Source organism: Echeneis naucrates, chromosome 2 (genome assembly GCF_900963305.1).
Source record: "Echeneis naucrates chromosome 2, fEcheNa1.1, whole genome shotgun sequence".
Taxonomy (NCBI): Eukaryota; Metazoa; Chordata; class Actinopteri; order Carangiformes; family Echeneidae; genus Echeneis; species Echeneis naucrates.
The window spans coordinates 6,984,129-7,006,344 of NC_042512.1; the positions used below are offsets into that span (position 1 = coordinate 6,984,129).

Genomic DNA, 22,216 nt, shown 5'->3' on the forward strand with positions numbered 1-22,216 from the left:
TCTGTGTGTGTTCTTGTCTCTCTGAGTGGTTGGAAATGAAAATGGAGATCGGTAGAAGCAGATGACTCTGAGGATGAATGAATGTTTCACTGACAACATCAACAACTGCTTACCTCCATGAGACTGTGTGACGTCACTGGAGATCAAAGACGGAAGGGTCAAAGAGTCAGACGAATGGCGCATGCGCAAAGAGAAGCTCACACTCGTCTCGCGAACGAATGAAGTAAAACACAAATCAGCTGTTATTAGACAAATAAGTGCCGTTAAATTGAACTAAAACCAAATCGGTTGGTTTGTTCCTCCCACATACTCAGATGTCTGTTTTGTGTTTTCTGTGTGACGTCACTGGGGATCAAAGGCATTTCCTGTCCTTCATCGCTCTCCCACGCGACACCAACTCAAACGTCACACTCGCAGTGAAACACAAATCAGTTGTTATTAGACAAATAAGTGGCGTTAAATTGAACGAAAACCAAATCTGTTGGTTTGTTCCTCCTTCTACTTATTAAAATGCTTCTTTTCCTGCTAACTCATTTTTTGAATCACAGACTGAGCGAAGCTGCGCACCTCGTCCACTGTGTGTGTGTGTGTGTGTGTGTGTGTGTGTGTGCTCTCTCTGCTGGTCTGAGCTCTCAGTTCATTTAAATGCTTTGTTGGATCTGTCTGTCTGTATCATGTCAGAAACTCTGAAACACTCTGAACTTCTTTAAAACACGCTGGATTTACTGACATGAAAGTGTCCAGCAGTCCATGATGGATCATTATAGAAAGATATCAGCTTTATCAGCATTGTTACATACAAACAGGTCTGCTGGCGCCTGGAGATTCGTGACGTAATGGTATCGGTAGTTAAATAAGTATTGGTGGTTCAGTGGTAGAATTCTCGCCTGCCACGCGGGAGGCCCGGGTTCGATTCCCGGCCAATGCAGAGTAACTTTTTTACCAACATCCAGATGTTAGAAACACAGTGCTGCTTGGAAAATACCCTGATAGACTCCAACACACTGTGACTTTGTGAAACAACCAGTGGAGCCCCCTGGTGGTCAGTAGAAGTGCAGCCCCTCTGAGCTGGTGGCAGACCAAGGCTTCAGTCTGCACACATCTTCCACATGTGATGGCACACACACTGTGTATTGTGGCAACATCCGTCCCCTCAGAGAGAATCTGCTCTTTAACCCTCCTGTCGTTTTCACCCCCCGCCCCTTACTTTAGTGTTCCTGCTCTGTTTGATACGGTGGCCGGTAAGTGCGAAACTAAATTACAAAGTGCCAAACACTTTTACAAAGCGTGAAACAAATTCACATGTTGTGGAAACATTTTTACATTTTATTCAACAAAAATACATAAGAAAAACACTTTTACCCCGGACAAAACCAATTCACATATTAGAAAACAAATTTCCAAAAGAAATCTTCCGGAAGGGGAATGTACCAAATGCCGGAAGTGATCCAGAAGAAGATTGACTGTGAGCTCAAAAAGTTTGTATCGGATTGTGTGCCGGGAAAACTTTGCAGGCATAGATTAAATGGAAACAACTTGAGCCAATTTACGCGGTTGTGTTTTCCGTGCGGACGATCTGTAGAATGTTTAACGTTGATGAACGGACCAGACGGAAGGAGCACGCGCACAGGAGACATCTAATAAACAGCCGGAAAATGCTAAACAAGCTAAGTGTAGCATCGCGCTAACTAGCTGAAGCCGCTGTCAGACATGCAGTGAATTAAAGTGCACCGTTTCATTTTGCAGCCAATCGTTGTCTTCGCGGAATAGCAACGCGTTTAGTTAGTATGCGTTGCTAGTTTTTATTTATTTTATTTTAGGCGTATATTTATGCTAAATGCACAATTGTTGCTGATTGTTTTAGCTGCTGCTAACTTTCTGTTTTGATACGGAACTCCGTTCATTCCAGCAGAACAACCATGAACATCATATAAACAATTCATGGAGGACAGAAAGTCAAAGTCAAAAGAACTGTGGGCCGAAAGGAAACAGGTCCAGGTACGTGTGTGGATATATCTGTAAAATATGGAAGTAAATATATGTGTGTGTGTGAAATGAATGATATCTTTTTGTTATTTTAGCAGATAAACATGGATTGATGGCGCCACATGGAGCTGATTTAAAAGCTCAGAGAGGGAAAACACTCCCATTATATACAGATCCGGAGGTAGCAGCACCTGATCTACTGAAGCATGATGTGAAGTTTACACGGTGCAAACATCAGCCTGCGGACTCTTAAAAGGATGATTCCTCTCCAAACGCCATCAGGTTGGAACTTCGTGGACCTGGACAACTGTTTGGCTATCGGACGATGTGGCAGGTACTCAGACAAAAGTCCAATCTTCGAGTGAAGAGAGATGATGTGATGAATGAGAGCACGCAGAAGGTTTCTAAGAAGAAGCTGCTACTCAATGGGAGCGAACTGTATGTGGCATGCAGATGGTTCTGATAAACTGGCTCTCTCAGGACGCATGGATGGATTTTTTCACCTAAAGTGCTGTGGCTCCAATGTGGACCGACAAATAACAAGAAGCCAACAGTGATCGCTGAGAATCTCCTCTCATGAGACTGAGGACTGATTGTGGCACGGAGAATGGCATTATGGCTGCCATTCAGTCTCCCCTACGCCTCCATCATGATGACTGCTGCTCTGGGCCGTCCAGCCACATGTATGGCTCATCCACGAATAAGCAGCGTGTTGAATCCTGGTGGGCCATATTTAGAAGGGGAAGGTAAGTGGCCTTCATGAAGTCATTTTATTATGACGAACCCCTTCATTTGATTTTTATCTTTATGTTCTGTCGCAGATGAACTCCTCTAAACATATATAATAATTGAGGCTGGGACTTTAACGCGTTCATTTCAAAGCCTTTAATGAATTAGATTTTTTTAATGGAGTCCCACTTCTACTAATAATATATATTGACTTCCGATTCTATCCATTTCTACAGGTCTCAGTTCTGGATGGAGTTGTTTGCTGGATACTTCAACGGGAGCCATGAGCATCAGTGCCTTCTGAGATGTTGCTATGGTGATGTTAGATGAGTGTGTGAGACTGTGGAACAGTCACAGGATTCACACTTCCAGAACAGCGTCATGTCCAATGAACTGTACTGCTGACCACACAGGTAATATTGGTGATGGATTGATATTTCCATGTTTGTTTTATTATTATTTTATTGCTTAAATGTAAATAAATAATATAAATGCTATTTATTCTATCTAACACAGATTTGGCTCCACAGACTGGATTTGAGATTGAACCAGCTGATTCGGATGCTGTTCCAGAGGCGAGTCTGTCAATAGCTCCATGTGGGGACTCAAACATGCAGGAGGACTTTGACTTTGTTATGGAGCACAAACAACTACAGAAGCCAGAGAACTGGGAGTCTGCAACAGAACTGTACATGAAGCTGAAAGAAACTGCTCAGCTGTGAGTCAGTGACAAAGGGAATTTTCCCTTCCACATTATCAAGTGCTTGTTCTTTGAGGTTTGTCATTTTTTTTATATATATACATGTCAAGCCATGAGATGACTGTGCTGTGATTTGGTATGAGACAAATAGCACTGAATTGAATCAAATATTGCCAAAACATGCAATTTTTCTGTTTTAAAATAGTTTATTTATTGTTTGTAAACATAACATTTGCATTCCCATTGTTTCATTTCTTCAGATGAACAGGTACCAGAATCATTTGGAAACATCACAAGGAAAAGTGAATGACAAGCTAAGAAATCTGATCTGGAGTGGTGGAACACTGCAGTCTGTCTGAACACCAAGTGTCACAGCTGCATTTGAAATCAATTGATAAAAATTTTAGCAAAGTAATAAGGATTACATTTTGGTAAGTATAGAAAACAAAACTTATTGAAATATTTGTTTTGTCTAAAACTTACGATTTTCACCATTAACTGTGAGGAGAAAAAAAACATGCTCACATCTCTTTACATTATAAAAACACATTTAACAACAAAGAACAAACCACCTTTTTGGAGTCTGGTCTCGAGGGGTGATCCAGTTACACGGCTTATAAGCAGCCAAATCCATGTGTGACTTAAACACAGTGTGTGAATCTAGGAGTGCTAATTTCAATGTGTTTGAACATGTATTGGGAACTGGGAATGGAGAGTCATCCAGGAACTCTATTCTTGGCGATGGTTCCAATCCGGACGGGGGAGGTGAAGTCAGCCCAGCTGCAAACATCAAAACATCCTCCAGAGACACAGCAGCCTGACCTTCTGCAAAGAAAAACCTTCAGTTACATCTTGGCAATGCATTTTCTCAACCAATCATTAAAAATTGTGATTTACAAACCTTCACAATAAAAGACACAGTCCGCCCAGTAGCCCAAAGTTTGACTTTCTTTAAGTCTCCTGTTACTTCCTGATGGACTGAGGTCAGGTTTGAAGAGTCTCAAGTTCCAGACCAGTGAGTGGCTTTTCAGAGTGGCACAGGACAGGGGCCAGCAAAGTAGGCTGTTGCTGCAGTGCAGTCAGAAACTGAAGAGCTGAAAGACCATCCTTGAATCTAAAAAGTGACCACAAACATTGTTTCACATTTAAATGACCTAAAGAAACTTCAATGTTTTCTAAAATGACTATCCACCCAAACATATAGAAATGAGTAAAAATGGTTGTGTGTTGAACATTACTGATTTAAAGAAGAACTCTGTGTCTTGCTTTGCACTTGGCAGGGTAAATGTTTTTGAAAAATAGTTCAAGCAACAAAGCGTATGTCATGTGATATATAAAGTTAATGATCATTAACCATTAGTATTGTTTACATCTAACCCTGTTCATACCATTTGCATTGTACACCAAGAACTGATGTCCTTCTGGCCCATCAGAAATGGGCCGGTCTTTCAGATGTTTCATCAGTAGAGTTAAAAACTCTCGTCTCGGCCCACCTGTGTCAATTCCTTCTTCCAAAACAGCAGCATCATCTGTGAATTTTACCAGCATGTCACAGGTTTCAGAATATGTTGTACATCTTACAAATGCAAATATCTTTCCCATGTAATCAATAAATTAATATTAAAATTAAGTGAATCACTGTTGTTTTTTTTACTTACCCGTAGCAAGTACTCCTGACTGGATTTGTTTCAGGTGGATCCAGATCCTCAGTGTCAGATATTACTGTCTGAAAAACAAATGAAAATGTCTGAAACAACACACTGAAAGCAAAGAACATCAGGCTGCCATAATCTGCCTTAATACCTGTCCAGGCTGAGCTGTGGATGAATCTCTGAAACATGATAAAATTGATAAACTGATGAACTTTATGATACAGAGTATAACAGAGCTTTGAGTAACATTTAGAGGTGGAGAGGAAACATAAGATTTATAAATAAGATTATTTTGTTATAAATGATATTACATGTATGATAATTTCTACCACATGTTCATCACAATCACATCAACAACTTAAAGACAAATGACTTCTTTTGTAAAAACTAATACCTACCCTTTATCTTCAGGTTTGTGTGGGAGAACTGTGTTTTTTTGGTTCAAAAACCTGAGAAGAAAAGCACACAATTGTCAGCAACTTTAAACAGCTTCCATTATCGTTCCCTCACCACATACAGTATATATCAATGGTGAAAGGTTATCAGGGTGTCTGATTGGAATAGTAAATGCCAAATAATCAAGACTTGGTTCTTAGACTTCATGCTTGAAACCAAATGCAAATCCTATCAATAAATAAATAAAAAAAACTGAAAGTACAAAATGTAAAAATGAACGTACCACAGTGTCAGCTGCATTGAATTCAGCTGTGATGACAATTTCAGAATCAGAGTCTGATGTATCAACCTCTGTAGTAAAAACAAACAATTCAACACATTAATTATGCTACATCAGAGTAAATAAATATGTAAAAATATGGAATGAAGAGATCCACAAACCTCCTCTAAAGTGTGTTTCTAGGCAAATGAAAAAAGTGCCTTTCCTATTTCCTTTTTATATTCTGCCAGTTTGAATGGGCTTTCTGACCCAGGCACATGGAGCACCTCTGATAAGTCTGGATACAAAAGAAGGTCTGCTCCTTCATCCATCTTCTTGTTAAATGTTCTCATTTCTTGGACAGCTTGCTTCAGTAGATCAGGTGCTGCTACCTCCGGATCTGTATATAATGGGAGTGTTTTCCCTCTCTGAGCTTTTAAATCAGCTCCATGTGGCGCCATCAATCCATGTTTATCTGCTAAAATAACAAAAAGATATCATTCATTTCACACACACACATTTACTTCCATATTTTACAGATATATCCACACACGTACCTGGACCTGTTTCCTTTCGGCCCACAGTTCTTTTGACTTTGACTTTCTGTCCTCCATGAATTGTTTATATGATGTTCATGGTTGTTCTGCTGGAATGAACGGAGTTCCGTATCAAAACAGAAAGTTAGCAGCAGCTAAAACAATCAGCAACAATTGTGCATTTAGCGTAACTGAAAGCGTAAAACAAAAAAAAAAGAAATAAAAACTAGCAACGCATACTAACTAAACGCGTTGCTATTCCGTGAAGACAACGATTGGCTGCTAAATGAAACGGTGCACTTTAATTCACTGCATGTCTGACAGCGGCTTCAGCTAGTTAGCGCGATGCTACACTTAGCTTGTTTAGCATTTTCCGGCTGTTTATTAGATGTCTCCTGTGCGCGTGCTCCTTCCGTCTGGTCCGTTCATCAACGTTAAACATTCTACAGATCGTCCGCACGGAAAACACAACCGCGTAAATTGGCTCAAGTTGTTTCCACAAAACGGCCAAAACATCATTTACTCCATGCTGCCATAAACTTTCACTCTGCAAAGTTTTCCCGCCACAAAACCGATACAAACTTTTTGAGCTCACAGTCAATCTTCTTCTGGATCACTTCCGGCATTTGGTACATTCCCCTTCCGGAAGATTCTGTCGTTTGGAATTTGTTTCGCAACTTGGAAAGTTGTTTTCGAAAATATAAGTTTGTTTTGTCCGTGTTAAAATGTTTTTATTATGTAATTTTGATTAATAAAATGTAAAAATGTTTCCCAACATGTACATTTGTTTCACGCTTTGTAAAAGTGTTTGGCACTTTGTAATTGTGTTTTGCACTTACCGGCCACCGTATCAAACAGAGCAGGAACACTAAAGTAAGGGGCGGGGGGTGAAAACGACAGGAGGGTTAAAGAGCAGATTCTCTCTGAGGGGACGGATGTTGCCACAATACACAGTGTGTGTGCCATCACATGTGGAAGATGTGTGCAGACTGAAGCCTTGGTCTGCCACCAGCTCAGAGGGGCTGCACTTCTACTGACCACCAGGGGGCTCCACTGGTTGTTTCACAAAGTCACAGTGTGTTGGAGTCTATCAGGGTATTTTCCAAGCAGCACTGTGTTTCTAACATCTGGATGTTGGTAAAGAGTTACTCTGCACTGGCCGGGATGCTTATTATGTTTACATGCAACAATGTACTCACAATGCACAATGGACTGCTGGACACTTTCATATCAGTAAATCCACCATGTTTTAAAGAAATTCAAAGTGTTTCAGAGTTTCTGACATGATACAGACAGACAGATCCAACAAAGTATTTAAATGAACTGAGAGCTCAGACCAGCAGAGAGAGCACACACACACACACACACACACACACACACACACACAGTGGATGCAGTGCTCAGCTTCGCTCAGTCTGTGATTGCAAAAATGAGCGAAAGCAGGAAAAGACGCATTTTGATAAGTAGAAGGAGGAAAGAACCAACAGATTTGGTTTTAGTTCAATTTAACGCCACTTATTTGTCGAATAACAGCTGATTTGTGTTTCACTTCATTCGTTCGCGAGACAAGCGTGAGCTTCTTTATGCGCATGCGCCGTTCTAGCTGAATCAAATGCGAGTGTGACGTTTAAGTTGGTGTCGCGTGGGAGAGCGATGAAGGACAGGAAATGTCATTGATCGCCGGTGACGTCACACAGTCTCGTTGTGAGGTGAGTAAACAGTTGATGTTGTCAGTGAAACATTCATTCATCCTCAGAGTCATCTGCTTCTACCGATCTCCATTTTCATTTCCAACCACTCAGAGAGACAAGAACACACACAGACACACTCTGACTAACCAAACCATTCCAGGAACAATCAGGATGATTCTGGCTCAGGGTGTGACAGGTCCGGGGTTCAAATCCCAGATGAGCCCTTTGTCAGCTGTTGTAAGAAGAGAAAAAGCCTCCTAAATGTGGAGGGAGGCCGACTCTGTCAGAGAGCAGTGTGCATTCTAGCTTCCTTTAGCTGTCAGCCTCTGATCATCAACTCTTCAGCTTCTATGACTTCAACAATTCCTTCTGAATGCAGTCTGAGGCAGTGATTGTGAAACTTTCATTCAGACAGAGATCCCACATTCAGAAGAAAACAGCCACACACAAACAAAGTCATCATGAACAGCCTACATGGAGCCTAAATGAAAAGAAGCAGGAACTAAAGTGTGAAAATAATGATGAACAAAGTGTCACACAGAGAGGCTGCAGCCTGGTGTGGACTATAACGTCAGAAAATGGATCAGTCTGTGACACGGAGCACTAAAGTTGGAAGGCTGAGTTCAGCTTCAGCTTCTTTCATGTTCTCCCTGTGAAAGAAAGAAGGTGAACATGAGCTTGATATGAGAACACAGCAGTGTGCATCATGGTGCTCATGTTCATATAGAAAGAAGGAGGAAAAGCAGCAGCTCTGGTTTGCTGTTTCACTCCCTTTCCCTCCCCGCTATGAGCTGTCACTCACCCACAGCACATACTGTAGACTGGTTCACAGTCAGACTCATGATTCATGACTCATTGGTTCAGAGTGGAACTCATGAGTCCCAGTTCAGCAGCAGCACATTCACACACTGAGCTGAGAGTCTGCTGCACGACTCCGCTAGAACGTTATTGGACTGTATGATATAAATCTTTTAAACTTTATTTATGCAGCACTTTTCAAACAATGAACAATGTTGCACAAAGTGCTTCACACATTAAAATATAAAAATAAATATGACAATATTTCCCACCTGGGCCAGATCACAATCCAGACAGAGACACTCAGATTAAAGCAGGACTTTATGTTTGTCGCACAAACGTTATTTAGTACATTTAGTAAAAATTGTCCTTTCAAAAGATAAACTGCTGCAGTGTCCTCTGAGTTCAACCCTTTCAGCATCCTGTTATTTATTTCAATAACAATTTTTTTGCAACATGTTAAAAATAAGAATTATTTGAGAAAATAAAAAACAAAAAAACAAACAAAAAAAGACCATTCACATTTTATGAAGGGAAGAAAGGGCCAATTAAAAGCTTAATCCGTGCTGACTGACAGTCACATGTTTCACAACAAAGTGACATCTTTTATAGAGTAATGCTTGTATAAATGTCCCCAAAGCAGCCCAAAGGGTCCAGAAGAAGCTGAACCTAAACCCCAGGTGGAGTTTGGAGGAGCTGGCTGAGAGGAGAGGAGGACTTGAGGAGTCTCTGGGATCATGGTGGACTGGACTCTGTTCTCAGACCAGTTCTGATTCCTCTGTCAGTCTCTGCTGGATGAAGCTCTCCTCTCCACCTCCCAGGAACATGGTCCAGAGTCTGGACAAGCTGCTGCTGCAACATCTGGATCATCAGGAAGCAGCTGATCCTCCATCAACACACACCTTCCTCTTCACTGCCACCACTTCCACCTGTGTAGAGAAGAAGAGAGCAGATCCATCAGTGTTTCCTGACTCTGTCCATCAGCTGTCAGTCAGTGGTGCAGATCCAGCATAAAGACCTGCAGGGACTTCAGTCCTGTTCAGTCCAGATGTGCAGCAGCTGCTTCCTCTCAGCTCATGTTAACGTGTTGGAGTGAACACACTGTGCTGGAAACTCACAGACCTCAAGTCTGCTGACTCAGCACATTTCTCTGAGTCCACAGTGGAGATAAAGAGCTGAGTCATGAAGGTTCATCACTTTACTGATGATTTACTGAAAGTCCATTTAAACAGAGACAGACAGACAGACAGACAGACAGACAGACAGACAGGATTCTGGTCTGCAGAAAGACCACATGGTGACAGTGTGATGAAAGAAGATCAGTGATGTGCAGCTTTCAGTCAGACTGATCTCAGAGCTGTGACAGATGAACCTGATCAGAGAACAAACAGTCTCAGCTCAGATCTGACAGTTTGATGGACGAGGACCAGAATCTGAACATCTCTGAGTTCTTCAGCTGGAATCTGCTTCATTTTATGGTCACATGATCACATCAGTCCTCTGATTGATTTGATTGACTGACTGTTCTCTCTGTCTTTCTATCTAATCCTGAAACCTGTTACTGTTCTCCTCTCACAGCTTCACCGAGGAGTTTGAAGGTTCACAGGAAACACTGAGTCTTTGCTCTGATACTGGATGTAAACAATATTACTGAAATGAACATGAAATTAGTCCAACTCTACTGACCTCAGAGTCTCCAGTCTGAAGTCTGGACTCTTCACAAGACCAGAAAGATCCTTCAGATCTGAATACTCCAGGTGGTTCCGACTCAGGTCCAGTTCTCTGAGATGGGAGGGGTTGGACTTCAGAGCTGAGACCAGAGAAGAACAGCTGATCTCTGACAACCTGCAGCTCTCCAACCTGAGTGAAGAATAAAAGATGTGACTTTAGGAGACAAAGTTCCTGCTTGAAAGCATTTTGAGGTTTGGAAAAGACAGCAAAATTTTTTTTTGGTTGATTGTTTTGTTTAAAATGTACCATTATGACTTGAGGATAGTATAATGTATGTGTTTGTTTATATGCAGATATGAGAGTTTATGTTGTTACAGCAACAACTGTATGATTAAATGCATGTGTTATAAACCCATGTGGGTGGGACCTTTAATGAAATGGTACATGAATAAATTAAATGAACCAGATTGAAATCAGCATATTAACATACAAATATACATCAATATATGATGCCCCCTTTCAAAAATATAACATTGATGGATAAACTGTGAAAATTAAATGTCATTTTCAAATTAGTAATTAGTTTCCAAAATTTACTTTCAACCATTTAACAGTTAAATGTCTCCCTCATAAACATGAAACTGTCTGCAGGTCAGAGTTACCACAACTGTAACATCATATTAATCTGAGAGCAGAAATAAAACATGAGTCTGACCTCAGAGTCTCCAGTCTGCAGTGAGGACTCTTCAGAAAACCACACAGATCCTTCAGTCCTGAATCCTGCAGGTCGTTCTCACTCAGGTCCAGTTCTCTGAGATGGGAGGGGTTGGACTTCAGAGCTGAGACCAGAGAAGAACAGCTGATCTCTGACAAACAGCAGCTCTCCAACCTGAGTAAAGAATAAAAAAATGTGACGTTAGGAGACACATTTCCTGCTTGAGAGTGTTAAATTTTTCATCATCTGTTCAGAGCTGAAGGTTTAGAAAGTCAAATTCATGACATTACACACACACACACACACACACACAAGAACACTGACCTGAGAGTTTCTAGCTCACAGTGTGGACTCTTCAGTCCAACAGACAGCAGCTTCACTCCTGAATCCTGCAGGTTGTTGTTACTCAGGTCCAGATCTCTCAGACTAGAGGACTGGGAGCTGAGGACTGAGGACAGAGCTTCACAGCTTCTGTCTGAGAGGTTACAGCCACTCAGACTGAAGAGGAATCAGCAAAATAAAAATAATAAATGATTAAAAGAAACATGTTTTTGATTCTCAATTAAAAAAAGATCCAGTTGATCTAGATGGATTTATTTTTACATACAGAACTTTGTTGGAGGCTTTGATCACTGGCAGCAGCCTCAGAAGAGCCTCCTCTGAAGCAGAGTATTTCTTCAGGTCAAACACGTCCAGATCTTTTTCTGATGACAGTAAGATGAAGACCAGAGCTGACCATTGAGCAGGAGACAGTTTATCTGTGGAGAGACGTCCTGATCTCAGGGACTGTTGGATCTCCTCCACCAGAGAACCATCATTCAGTTCATTCAGACAGTGAAACAGGTTGATACTTTTCTCTGGAGACAGATTCTCACTGATCTTTGTCTTGATGTGCTGGACTGTTTTCTGATTGGTCTCTGAGCTACTTCCTGTCTGTGTCACCAGGCCTCGAAGGAGAGTTTGGTTGGTCTGCAGTGAAAGACCCAGAAGGAACCGGAGGAACAAGTCCAGGTGTCCATTTGGACTCCGTAAGACCTCATCCACAGCCCTGTGGTAGAGACGTGTTGGTTTAGATCCACTCATTAATTTAAACCTTCGAATTGTTTGTTTTTCTGCCATCAGACTGACTCCAGAGTTGATGAAGGTCAGATGGACATGAAGAGCAGCCAGAAACTCCTGAACACTCAGATGGACGAAGCAGAAGACCTTGTTCTGGTACAGCCCTGTCTCCTCTTTGAAGATCTGTGTGAACACTCCAGAGTAAACTGATGCTGCTCTGATATCGATGCCACACTCTGTCAGGTCTGATTCATAGAAGATCAGGTTTCCTTTCTGCAGCTGCTCAAAAGCCACTTTTCCCAGAGACTCAATCATCTTCCTGGTCTCTGGACTCCAGTGTGGATCTGACTCAGCTCCTCCATCGTACTTGACCTTCTTCACTTTGGACTGAACCACCAGGAAGTGGATGTACATCTCAGTCAGGGTCTTGGGCAGCTGTCCTCCCTCTCTGGTCTTCAACACCTCCTCCAGAACTGTAGCAGTGATCCAGCAGAAGACTGGGATGTGGCACATGATGTGGAGGCTTCGTGAGGTCTTGATGTGGGAGATGATCCTGCTGGCCTGCTCCTCATGTCTGAACCTCTTCCTGAAGTATTCCTCCTTCTGGGGGTCATTGAACCCTCTGACCTCTGTCACCATGTCAACACACTGAGGAGGGATCTGATTGGCTGCTGCAGGTCGTGTGGTTATCCAGAGGCGAGCAGAGGGAAGCAGTTTCCCCCTGATGAGGTTTGTCAGCAGCACGTCCACTGAGGTGGACTCTGTAGGATCAGTCAGGACCTCAGTGTTGTGGAAGTCCAGAGGAAGTCGACACTCATCCAGACCGTCAAAGATGAACACAACCTGGAAGTGATCAAAGCTGCACATTCCTGCTTCTTTGGTTTCAGTGAAGAAGAGATGAACAAGTTCCACCAAGCTGAACTTCTTCTCTTTCAGCACATTCAGCTCTCTGAAGGTGAAGGGGAATGTGAACTCTATGTCCTGGTTGGCTTTGTCTTCAGCCCAGTCCAGAGTGAACTTCTGTGTTAAGACGGTTTTCCCAATGCCAGCCACTCCCTTTGTCATCACTGTTCTGATTGGTTGGTCTCTTCCAGGTGGGGGTTTAAAGATGTCTTCTTGTCTGATGCTTGTTTCTGCTCTGTCCTGTTTCCTGGATGCTGTTTCAATCTGTCTGACCTCATGTTCCTCATTGACCTCTCCAGTCCCTCCCTCTGTGATGTAGAGCTCTGTGTAGATCTGATTCAGAAGGGTTGGGTTTCCTGCTTTAGAGATCCCCTCAAACACACACTGGAACTTCTTCTTCAGGCCAGATTTGAGTTTACGCTGACAAACTAGAGCATGACTTTCTGAATAAATGAAAACAGATGAGATTAAAATATTTATCAACAACGTTGATTTTTGTTTCTCCTAAGGAATAAGAATATGATCATATTTCTCTCTCTGTCTCCTGAGACTTAAGTAAATGTCTAATTGATCCATCATGTTAAATCCTCTTACTGCTCTGCAGACAGTCAGCCAGCTCCTCCTGCTTCATCCTCCTCAGGAAGTTCACTGTGATCTTCAGAAATGCCTCTCTGCTCCTCCTCTGCTCTTCATCCACCTCATCATCCTCATTCTTCATGAATTGTGGGTAATCTGGACTCAGACTCCTTTTCATTTTCTTCAGCTCGTTCTTAACATAACAGACGATGTTCTCCTCCAGCAGCTGGAACACAATAACATCCTGTGTAAAGTTCACTCTCAGTATAAACTGATGGATCAAAGCATCAGATCAGTCAGCAGAGTTCAACTTTAGCTGCTGCTGTATCATCTGCTGCCACGTCTCTTTCCAGAGCTACACAGAAAGATTCAGACCTGCTGACTTCACTAAACTAACTTCACTGGTGTAACTTACTAAGTTTGACTTTAGATTCTGACAACACAGAGATCCTGATCATCACATGAAGACCAAACTGATACCCTGAAAATTCAGGGTATTAACTGTGACTGTGGCTGAAGATGGATCAGACCACCTGAACTAGTTCACTGATGAATTATTCCATCTTTAAACCCTGTAGAGACAGAGTCCATGGAGGTCCAGGACTGAATCTGATTAACTTTGGTCTTTGTTATTAAGTCACAGCTGAAATTATCTGGGAAACAACTAAATAAACTTTTCTTTAGGATTCACTGTAGATGAACAAGAAGTCTCTAAAAGTCTCCAACAGACCATATTCATACAGAACATATCTGTTGAGGCTGATGGATTATTGCTCTGTGGTGAACTACAACTCCCAGTCCTCTGCCACTCTCTCCCACCCCAAACCTGTTCAATCCCAATTCAACTCCTGTCTGTCACAGAGTAAAGCTCTACTGGTCTAAAGAGTGCAGCTTCAAACTCAAGTCTTTGTTGGTGTCTGTTGTAGTCACTGGATGAACATTTACACACCATAAATATGGAGTCCAGGTCTGTGTGATGATGTTTGTCAGACTGAACTCTGAGGAGAAAAGACACAAACAACACACAGTTTGTTCCAGGAGTTTTCTGTGAACACCAGAGAAACTGATAGACAAGCTTTGATACCTTTAATGAGTCAAACAACAACAAATGATCAGCTTTTACCTTTTTTCTTTGATAAAGTCATCCATAGACCGATCACTCTTCATGGACAGACAGCTGGATACTGCAGACTGTTGTCCTCCCTTAAAGTTATAAGGAGGACCCATAGACCGATCACTCTTCATGGACAGACAGCTGGATACTGCAGACTGTTGTCCTCCCTTAAAGTTATAAGGAGGACCCATAGACCGATCACTCTTCATGGACAGACAGCTGGATACTGCAGACTGTTGTCCTCCCTTAAAGTTATAAGGAGGACCCATAGACCGATCACTCTTCATGGACACACAGCTGAATTTAGGAGAACCTGGTCTTGACTTCTGGTTGCTAGGAAAAATAGTTGAGATTACAGCAATTAAAACCAATAAAGTGAAAAGTGCAGTTTCATTTGTATCATCACAATTCACCCAGAATATTTTATTGGGTGTTTTCTTCATTCAGATGGACAGTTAGAGATCCTCATCTCACCTGTGAGCTTTGGTCTGACTCTCATGTTCCCCACACAGAGTGGTTTTAGAGGGAGGGGCTCCCTCCTCTCTGTCCTCACACTGATTCATAGCTGAGCCTCCACCTTCACACAAACACAACAAAAAGCTTCATTACAACAGGCTTTACATCACATAATCAGCATTACTTTCCCTAATACGTCATATACTTCAACCTTTAACTCCAAACTGTTTGACTTTTCTCACTCTGTTGATTTCAGTCAGATTCTGTTATAAACAGAACTTTCCTGCCATAAGATGAGATGCATCTTTTTTGTCTCTCTTTGGAGAAATTAGCTCAAACTCCAAGTTCCCAGAAAAACTATTACACAATGCCTCCCCGAGGGAAAAAAAAAACAAACAAAAAAAAAAAAAACCAAGAAATTATTACATGATGCCCAACTGAATGTATCACAGATGTTCACATAATTGCTCAAAAAATGACCCACACAGATTCCAGCAGAACCATATACAAAGAAACTAATGATTGCGCATTCCCCTCCACACGCACATGCACCCACGTGCTCGCGCACACACACACACCCACCCACGCAGTTAATCTCCTACTGTTCAGTAGTTTGATTGATAGTGGAACTAATGAAAAATCATACCTGTTCCATTTACAGTTAGGTTGCCTGTATCTTCTCCCTGAAGGCAATATGTATGCAGGATGTGGTTTGGCTCAGCACAGATTTTTTTGGCCTTGCTTCATCACTATCTGCTCAGAAATCTCCTGCAGAGAGGGTGGGGGTAGGAAACCGATTATTTTTCCTGCCTTTATAATCAAACTTTGAAGTTGTGATCTAAATTAGACATAAATTACTGAATCATGGGGCAAACACACAAAGAACAACCACCACTCATGCTAGCATTGCGACCTATGGACAATTTAGAGTCACCAGTTTAACATGTCTTTGGATGGTTGGAGGAAACACACGCAGACACAGGGAGAATATGCACAGAAAGGACCCAGGCCAGGAACCGAACCTCCGACCTTATTTTGGGGCGACAACACCAACCACTACACTGCCATGCTGCCCCCAAACAAACGCCTAGATATTTAAATACTGTCACCTGCTCAACTCTCTCCTAATAAAAACAAAGCTGGGTTTTGTTGACATTTAAAACTTATTCCTCACACTGCTGTACAGTCTCTATCACTGATTTGTATTCAGCAATAACCTGTATATTGGAGAGGGTTGACTTTCACCCGTTGCTGTCTACCAGTGAGAAATGAAAAGTACCATCTGATTATGTAGGGATTCACCTCCATCTGCTTTAACTTAGTTAACAGAATATGAGGAAGTACAATATTAATTACAGATGTAAAATCCATCAACAGTACGCTTGCATAAGCTGTGGGATTTTCAATAGATCACTCCAGGTCTATTGGATCACATGATAATATTTTCCTTTATTCTACAGCACCATCGCTACACAATCAAACCGCTTATAGAAACTACTGAGTTCATTTTCTTTTTCCAGTTTGTTCAGTACATGCATTTCCCCCTTTTAGGAATTCAATCTTCAATATTATAAAGTATAAATAAAACTGAACAAACTCAGATCACCATTTACATTTAGCAGTGCAATGTTCACACAGTTGTGATCACTATAAGTTGGCACATTTGAAGGTCCAAAATTTTAAATTAAGTACGTTAGGACAAAAATCATCTCTTCATTTGTTTCTCTGACACATGATTTCAATACTTTGCCTCCACAACTTCACATTCAAATCGGTCTGCCCCGTCAATAATCTGAAGGTTTCAAAGAAATGCATCTCAGATCTGAGAGTTCTTCTCTCTGTCCACTAGATGGTGGTATCTGACTGTAGGATGTGTTGACGCTGATTTAATTCATATCACTTCATTGATCAAACTACATGTGACATGTAAAGATTTCTGTTTCTGTTTTAATGAAACATTAAAAACAAGGACAGCCGCTTTAAACCATCAGTGGATTCATTGTATCTGGAAATATTCAGCATGTACCATAGCAGCTAGAGTCTCTTTGACAAGTTCATTCAAGGTATCAGGCAAGTTCAGGCATGTTCTGTCACGCCTCAGCAGAAACATGGCATACCAGTTCAAGGTAATCAACTTCATTATGAACGTTATATTAAAAATTCTGTGTCACTTAAAATTAACTTGTAATGCCCATTTAAAATTATTTAAAAAAAAAATAAAATCTAGTTCAAGTATGGTGATTGAATGATTTAAATTCTTGACTTTGCTCAAAGTCTTAGATTTAAAGAATCTTACTTTATATTAAAAACAACAATAAATTGTTCTCCACTAATTGCATCTTCACATTACTGCCTGTTCATAAAGACACACAGAAAGAAAGTTGTGTTAGTTGTGTATCAAAATCAGAAAGTCTTTAGTGAAAGGTCTTACAGTTTTTCCTTGGCATGTTGCTGAAATGTTTAGATTAAAATATTTTTTTACTTAAATTGTCAATTAAATGTAGTTAAGTAGAAGAGTCCAATATTTCCATCTGAAATATGGTGTTCAAGAATACAGTACCAATAAACAAACTCAAATATTATATAAGCACTTCAAACTGTATTTAAAAAGGACATTCGGGAACCTGACTGGAGTGTAGCTGAACCAGTGTACAGACTGAGGTCCAATGATGTCCAATCTTGGACAGCCTGCTGGGTTAACTGGATTATTTCCCAGTTGTCTCAGAGTAATTATGTTCTGCACTGTGAACGGTCAATTTGCTCAGCCATTAAATGGCAAAAGGACAAGTCACATTCTCAGAAATTCAGAATCAAAGTATAAACAAAAATATCTGTGTGACATCAAAACAACTCTAACCTGTAGAGGAAATGTAGTCAGGGCCAGAGGAACATGAGATCATATGATATAGTTTGACTATTCGTCCCCCAGATCATACAAATTATGGGCTAAATTTCAGCTTTGTAAGAGATTTAAACTGGGTAAAATATAATGGATATGAGACTCATGAGTTAAAATAATACAAAGGGTAACTGGAGGTCTGTCCAACACGTTAACTGTCTCTTAAGGTAAGACAGGTTTCAAAATAAGGCTGAGGACTCTCTGGCAGAGATAAAAACCGTTTGTTCCTAAAATTAAATTACACATCAACACCATGAGTGCAACCAGCAGACTAGTATTGTTTAATACTTTTGAAACTAAAAAGGTGATGTTGGGAAATTTCAATTATGCCTTAAAAATTTACAGCAACTTCCTCAGTGAACTTTCAGCAGGTGTTGCTAATAACATGTACACTTATTTTCCCCCATACACTTCAATACAATCTAATTTATTTTACAACCAGTGGAGTCAGTTTGACATTGGTTTAACTTTTCATACTTAGTACAGTCTGATCATTAATGACGGTCATTAGATATTTACAGATTTGATCTGATTCTCTCCATCATTACAGGACACAGTTCTCTCATGTGTCATGAACATGGAAGAAACAATTACCAAAGCAAATGATCATCTCTGACAGCAGCTCTACCATTTGGCATTTATTGATTTGTAACCCCAAATGCTGCATTTATCACATAAAAGTTGCATTTGTTTTCAAATCTGTATTGATAGGAAATGGATTATCTTGGTGAAATTAAATAATACATTTGTTTTACTATCCAAACCCTGATACTGTGTTTCTGAGAAATCACACACGGTTTCTGGGAAGACAAGTCTGTGTTATTGTCAGAGATAATTAATGATGTTGATTTTTTTAAAGAACAAAGACAACATATGTGAGCTGTCAGACCAGTTCTGTCATTAAAATGTCAAAAGTTGGCACACCCTGTGGTGTTGATGTATGAGGAAAAAGGAGGACAAAAGAAATAGTCAATTCACAAGATCAGTGCTCCGTTGATGCTATTTATGGGCATAAATAGAACTTATCCTCAAATAATTGTCCTTTAACTCCAAGAGAAACTAATAATAATAATAATAATAATAATAATCATATTTGTACACATCTGAAAGCAGCCAATCAGCATCCAGAAAAGTTCTCCTGTCCAGTCAAACAGTGAAACAACACAATGTGATCACAGTGATCCTGTTCACACATTTACAGATTCTCACCTGCTGAACTCACTTCAGGGAGACTTTCTGACACTTTCCAGCTTCATGTGAAGAGAAGAAGCTGCTTGTTCTCCCTCATCAGTCCTGGTGTCTGTTTGAGCTGAGGAAAAGTTACATCCTCATAACTTCAGAGTCCAAAGTATGAGACATTAAAACCGCTCCAACCTGTTTTTGGTTTGTTGTTGTACTGCTGCTGTTAGTCAGCGAGGTGTTACGGGTCACTAAAATAGGACCCCGGTGGAGAAACAGATCCGGTAAAACCGAGTCCAACAGAAATAGTCCGGTAGGGATACAAAAGTCCAACAAAAAGAGGAAAAGCAGACTGAGCTGGACTTTCTGAAAAACTAACAAAGTAACAACAGAGAGAGAGATCAAAAGGCGAGACTGAACAAACAGGGAACCAAGAGAGGCTGACTGAGAGACACCGGAGAACCTGAACGGATAATAAGAATAAGAATAACAATAATAATAATAATAATAAAAACAAATAAAAACAGTGAATGAGAGCAGCAGGAACAATAAGAAGAGGCAGGATACTCCGGCATTGAAGAGAAGTCCGAGGAGGGAATCTATGTGGGCTGATTGGCGGGAAATGCAGGACAGGTGTGCCTCATTAGGAGAGAGGACACGCCCACTGGGACAGAACACAGGGGGGAGGGGCCGGGGGACACGTGACTTTAGCAACAAGGAAGCAGCTGACATACACAACCTTTATCATTCAGCCTGTTTCAGTCCACAGCTGTACTCTGCTGTTTTTGTTGGTTTACCTCTTCCACAAAACTTCAGGCTGCTCCAAAGGGAGACATGAAGACTGTGCAGAGAGACTGCTGTGTCCTTTTAATGGGACTTCAATAGAGGAAGTTAGATGAGGATCCAGTCAGACGCAAATTTATCAAACACAAATCACCCGACTGCCTTTTAAACATTCAGTGCCTCCATTTTAAAGCATTAAACTCAAAGTCAGATCATTCTTGATAAAGAAATGAAGAAAGGAATACTTCAAAATACAAATGTTTTTTTTTTTTTTCACTTTGTAAAAAAAATATGAAAATTTATAAAACGGTGAAATGAACATTTTGAAGTTAATTGAGCTTTATCAGTTAGACTGTATCATAATGATCCTGAACTTTCCACTTGCTTGTTAAGGATAATTAGATTGATAATAGTTTTTTATTTTTCCATTATTTGGTAAATTTTTGCAGCACACAGTAAAAACGAATGTTAAACATTAATATATAATATATATATTAATATATAAAATATGGTCTTTCATATTCCAAGGTACTGTGTGAACAGAAGAAAGTAAAGATTCAGATCATAAACAGTGTTCTACATTGCTCTGTGTGAGATTTGCATTTTTTCAACCTTTTTTTGCATTGCTTAAGTTGGATGAGGATCCAGTCAGGTCTAGCAAATACAAATCACCTGAGTACAAGCTCGCTGTTCATTTGTAAAAAAAAAGTTTCCTTTTAAACATCCAGTGCCTGCATTTTAAAGCATTAATCTCACAGTCAGGTCACCCTTCGAGAAAGGAATACTTCAAAATACAAAAGTTTTGGGGGGAGTTATGTTTTCACTTTGTAAAAAAATAGTCAAGCCTCCTTTTTAACAGTGCAGCAAACAGCCAGCAAACCAATAAACAGCTAATACAGTCTGATTGAAACTGTAATTGTAACTGTGCAGAGAGATGTGTCAATGAAGAATGGGGAATCAAAAAGAGAAAAGATTGTCATGTTTAACATGGATGTGTGTTAATCATCATGTGTTGATTCAAACACCCTTACATGCCTCTGAAAAAAGGGAGAGTGGCTAAAATAGGATTTATTCCAGAGCTTTGCACTTCTGTGCTGCTTGTACGTTCTCCCTGTAAAAAAAATGAGGAAATTGAACATTTCCAAAACGCCCGTCCTTGATATGAGAGCACCGTGTTCATCATGTACCGGCCTGCCCGGTGTGTGGCTGGTTCAGCCCGTGTTGTGCGGGGTGCTCCCGACAGGTCTGGGCTCGCTCGGGCGTTCAGGCCTCGTTGGCGCAGTAGGCAGCGCGTCAGTCTCATAATCTGAAGGTCGTGAGTTCGAGCCTCACACGGGGCACTTCTTTAGTTAATGAGGAGTTAGGAGAACCTCAGTTCCTTTAACACTCTCTGGTTTACGTGACTTATATGACATAGACAAGTATAAAGAATCTCATAACAGGTGTTATCTCACTCTTCCAGTTTAAAGGCACAACAGCTTGTGTTTTGATAAACTGTTACCTCGCAGAGTGCGGCTGCATTACTCTCGTCCAGACAGGGACTTCCAACATTTACCCAGGTTTTCTCCGAAACCGCAAAACTCCGACATTTGAAACTTCAAAACAAACTTAGAAAACAAAATCACCTATTATATCATGACAGATGTGACACAGGAAATGATAATCACAATGTTTAAATCGAAAATTGTCCGCTCTGACAAATTATCCGGCAATAATTTAGTGGAAATGTGACATAGTCACCAGATTTTTCTCTGTTCTGGGGAGTATTACTTGCTGAAAGTGGTGACGTCATTTAGTGTGTTTACATTCATTCGATTCTGAGTGTTCTATTTGTCCCGTGTTACTTTAGTAACACTGCCATGTTTGAGTTGAAATAAGTTCAGTGACTCTTTAAAATGATCGCGGTACTGATGCTAATCCCGTTAGCCGGTCTATGGAGTTTTCTATTGCAGGTAAGCATTAAACTAATGTTGGGTTAAACTTGGGTAAAATGCTATTTTAAATATTTAATTTGTGGTTTTATTCTGTGGATGAGAAAGTTACTCTTTCATTTTATTATTCTCTCTTTCGGTCTATAAAAGCCGAGTCCAGTCGAGGAGAGCCGAATCTTCAGA

At 40.7% G+C, this 22,216-nt stretch overlaps 2 long non-coding RNA genes and 2 other non-coding genes across 4 annotated transcripts; 2 read left to right on the plus strand and 2 right to left on the minus strand.

Moving 5' to 3' along the window:
- Positions 1 to 857: 857 nt before the first annotated feature.
- Positions 858 to 928, plus strand: trnag-gcc (transfer RNA glycine (anticodon GCC)). Its single transcript has one exon. It is a non-coding gene; the product is annotated as a tRNA-Gly (tRNA).
- Positions 929 to 9,614: 8,686 nt separating this feature from the next.
- LOC115057189 (uncharacterized) lies at positions 9,615 to 11,170 on the minus strand. Its single transcript, XR_003841908.1, has 3 exons — positions 11,134 to 11,170; positions 10,434 to 10,607; positions 9,615 to 9,676 (listed from the first exon to the last, which is right to left on the minus strand). It is a non-coding gene; the product is annotated as an uncharacterized LOC115057189 (long non-coding RNA).
- Positions 11,171 to 15,300: 4,130 nt separating this feature from the next.
- On the minus strand, positions 15,301 to 19,413 carry LOC115057179 (uncharacterized). Its single transcript, XR_003841906.1, has 3 exons — positions 19,350 to 19,413; positions 15,888 to 16,009; positions 15,301 to 15,362 (listed from the first exon to the last, which is right to left on the minus strand). It is a non-coding gene; the product is annotated as an uncharacterized LOC115057179 (long non-coding RNA).
- Positions 19,414 to 21,369: 1,956 nt separating this feature from the next.
- trnam-cau (transfer RNA methionine (anticodon CAU)) lies at positions 21,370 to 21,442 on the plus strand. Its single transcript has one exon. It is a non-coding gene; the product is annotated as a tRNA-Met (tRNA).
- The last annotated feature ends 774 nt before the right edge of the window (positions 21,443 to 22,216 follow it).